Here is a 4,034-nt window from a genome sequence, read left to right on the forward strand (position 1 = left end):
ATATATTTTTCCAAACCCATAGAATACACAACACCAAAAGTGAACTGCAGTGTAAATTATGGACTTTGAGTGATTTGTTATTGCTTTTAGTTCCTACATCATGTCCTACTCTCTATGACCCCATGGACTACAGCACGCCAGGCTTCCCTGTCCTTCACTTTCTCCTGAAGTTTGCTCAAATTCATATCCATTGAGTTGGTGATGCCATCCAACCATCTCATCCTCTGTCACCCCCTTCTCCTCCTGCCCTCAATCTTTCTCAGCAGCAGCGTCTTTTCTAAGGAATCAGCTCTTCACATCAGGTGGCCAGAGTACTGGAGCTTCAGCATCAATCCTTCCAATGAATATTCAGGATGGTTTTCCTTTAGCATTGATTGGTTGATCTCCTTGCTGTACAAGAGACTCTCAAGAGTCTTCTGTAGCACCACAGTTCAAAAGCATCAATTCTTCAGCACTAAGCTTTCTTTATGGTCCAACTGTCACATCCATCCATGACTACTGGAAAAACTATACAGACCTTTGTCAGCAAAGTGATGTCTCTGATTATTAGTACACTATCTAGGTTTGCCATAGCTTTTCAGCCTTTTAATTTTGTGGCTGCAGTCACCATTTGCAGTGATTTTGGAGCTCAAGAAAATTAAATCTGTCACTGTTTCCTCTTCTATTTGCCATGAAGTGATAGGACCAGATGACATAACCTTAGTTTTTTGAATGTTGATCTTTAAGCCAACTTTTTCACGCTCCTCTTTCACCCTTATCAAGAGGCTCTTTAGTTTCTCTTCATTTTCTACCATTAGGGTAGTTTCATCTGTATATCTCAGGTTATTAATATTTCTCCTGACTGTCTTGATTCTGGCTTCCCTGGTGTCTCTGAAGGCAAAGAGTCTGCCTGCAGTGAAGGAGACCTGGGTTCAATATATGAGTCAGGAAGATTCCCTGGAGAAGGAAATGGCAACCCATTTCAGTATTCTTGCCTGGAAAACCCAATTGTTTGAGAAGCCTGGTGGGTTACAGTCCATGGGTTTGCAAAGAGTAACTGAGAGACTAAAACTTTCACTTTCATCTTAATTCTAGCTTGTAAGACATATGCCCAACATTTTACATGATGTACCCTGCACAGAAGTTAAATAAGCAGGGTGACAATATACAGACTTGACATACTCCTTTCCCAATTTTCAGCCAGTCTGTTGTTCCACATCTGGTTCTAATTATTGCTTCTTGACCTTCACATAGGTTTTCAAGACTCAGGTAAGGTGATCTGATAGTCTCAACTCTTTAAGAATTTTCCACAGTTTGTTGTGATCCACACAGGCAAAGGCTTTAGCATAGTCAATGAAGCAGTATTTTATGTTTTTGTTATATTAGTTTTTTTCTGGAATTCCCTTGCTGTACCCCTCTGGTGGTAGATGCTGATAATTGGGGAGGCTATGCAGCTCAGACAGTAAAGCTTCTGCCTACAATGCGGGAGACCTGAGTTTGATCCCTGGGTCTGGAAGATCCCCTGGCGAAGGAAATGGCAACCCACTCCAGTATTCTTGCCTGGAGAATCCCATGGACGGAGGAGCCTGGTTGGCTACTGTCCATGGGGTCACAAAGAGTTGGAGTGACTTCACTATCTATCTATCACTATGAATCTGTATGTTCAGGAGCTATAAAGGAAATCTATGTACATCTCTTCAATTTTAAGGTGAATTTAAAGCTACTCTAAATAAATTATTAATATGATTTTTTTTAAGTAAATGGTAAAAAGTTACTTAAGTTGACTTCCCTGGTGGTCCAGTGGTTAAGACTCCATGCTTCCACTGCAAGGGGCATGGGTTCAATCCTCCACTGGAGAACTAAGATCCCACACACCACAGAACATGATGAAAAAAAAAAGTGAATTAATAAAAAGAGAATGATGTTAATAAGAGTGAGCTCTCTGAAAAATTACAAACAAAAATTCTAATTTGAAGAAAAATAGAGATAAGGTTAATACTCAAATAAAACTAACAGAATTCTTAATATGTTGTTAGTTCTGGGTAAAGATTGAACTCTATGATTCTCAGAAACTGAAGTGAAGGGAGAAACATAATCTTAAGATTCAACATAATCATAATATAAAAATATTTTTTCTGAAAGTTCTGGATAATTTCCCCTGATGCCTCAAGGAACCACTATGTGATATAATAGATAAGGTCCTTTAAAAATCTATAAAATTACTACAAATGCAGACTTTATATGATAGCTCCTAAAGCATTAATCAGTCCTAGCTGAGCACATGATGCCACTGCTGCTGCTGCTAAGTCACTTCAGTCATGTCCGACTCTGTGTGACCCCATAGACTGCAGCCCACCAGGCTCCGCTGTCCCTGGGATTCTCCAGGCAAGAACACTGGAGTGGGCTGCCATTTCCTTCTCCAATGCATGAAAGTGAAAAGTGAAAGTGAAGTCGCTCAGTCGTGTCCGACCCTCAGCGACCCCCTTGGACTGCAGCCCACCAGGCTCCTCCATCCATGGGATTTTCCAGGCAAGAGTACTGGAGTGGGGTGCCATTGCCTTCTCTGCATGATGCCACAGGGAAGTCCAATAAAAGCATTTATTCAAGATGTTGGAACATTGACATCCAAGTGCAATGCTGAGACTCTGGTTCACTGCTACTGCTACTTCTACTGCTAAGTCCCTTCAGTCGTGTCCGACTCTGTGTGACCCCATAGATGGCAACCCACCAGGCTCTGCCGTCCCTGGGATTCTCCAGGCAAGAACACTGGAGTGGGCTGCCATTTCCTTCTCCAATGCATGAAAGTAAAAAGTGAAAGTGAAGTCACTCAGTGGTGCCCAACCCTTAGCGACCCCATGGACTGCAGCCCACCAGGCTCCTCCATCCATGGGATTTTCCAGGCAAGAGTACTGGAGTGGGGTGCCATTGCCTTCTCAAGTGCTATTCTCAACATAAAGGGTGATACATGATCCAATGTTCTCCAAGAGCAGCCCCATTAATAGCAATCATATTTTCTGTTCCTTTTCATTTATCTTATTATTCAGGAGCAAAGTATGAGATTATAGTCTGTGGGAATCTGGAGACACAGTAGTCATTCTGTTGATTAAAAGACAGGCCCATATGCTTTATAATCAGCTAAGGATAGTTGATGTCTGTAAACAAATTTCAAGCCTGGTATTTTGTCTAAAGTAGTCAAGCCATATCTATAGGAGGATAGCAGAAGGAAATACTCAGGACCTGGTGTTTCCTTGGTAAATAATTCTGCATCTGGTCCAACATAAAAATAAATAAGTGATTGAGACCTTAAAGATGTACTCCATACTAGATGGTCTCAATAATTTTACCCAGAGCCATTTTCATAACAAATATTATCAATCATTCACCAGGGCCCATAAAATATTGCATTTTAAGTGATTTGACACCCCAGTAAATGATTAAAAGCTGAATTAGTTGTAAAATATAACCTGAGGTAACTAAACATGTTTGCATGCTGGATTCAGTTGCTGGATATAGGCCAATTAGACATGGGAGAATATGTTTCAAAAACTGATTTCAGTTTTAGAGCAGTTAATACTAAATCATTCTTTGTGACAAGAAGTATGTGCTACTGGATCAAATAACAAAATTTTATCATCAACGTTTTGCAGAATGCATATTGTTTGGTTGTCTAGAGTAGTAGCAACAGTTCATTCAGTTTTAATAAGACATATTAAGTCATTAATCCAGTTAGAGAGAAAAAAATGATAAAAACTGATTTTGAGATATTGGATTTTTGTATGTTTTCAACATTATATAGCCAGCAATTTCATGTGTAATAAAATTATGTATCTATGTATTACACTCAATTACATTATATGCATTATATTAAATAGGATTCAATATCTATGTCTGCTATATTGACTATACCAAAGCCTTTGATTGTGTGGATCACAAAACACTGTGGAAAATTCTGAAAGAGATGGGAATACCAGACCACCTGACCTGCCTCTTGAGAAATCTGTATGCAGGTCAGGAAGCAACAGTTAGAACTGGACATGGAACAACAGACTGGTTCC

Source organism: Bison bison, unplaced genomic scaffold (genome assembly GCF_000754665.1).
Source record: "Bison bison bison isolate TAMUID 2011002044 unplaced genomic scaffold, Bison_UMD1.0 scf7180017864263, whole genome shotgun sequence".
NCBI classification, from domain to species: domain Eukaryota; kingdom Metazoa; phylum Chordata; class Mammalia; order Artiodactyla; family Bovidae; genus Bison; species Bison bison.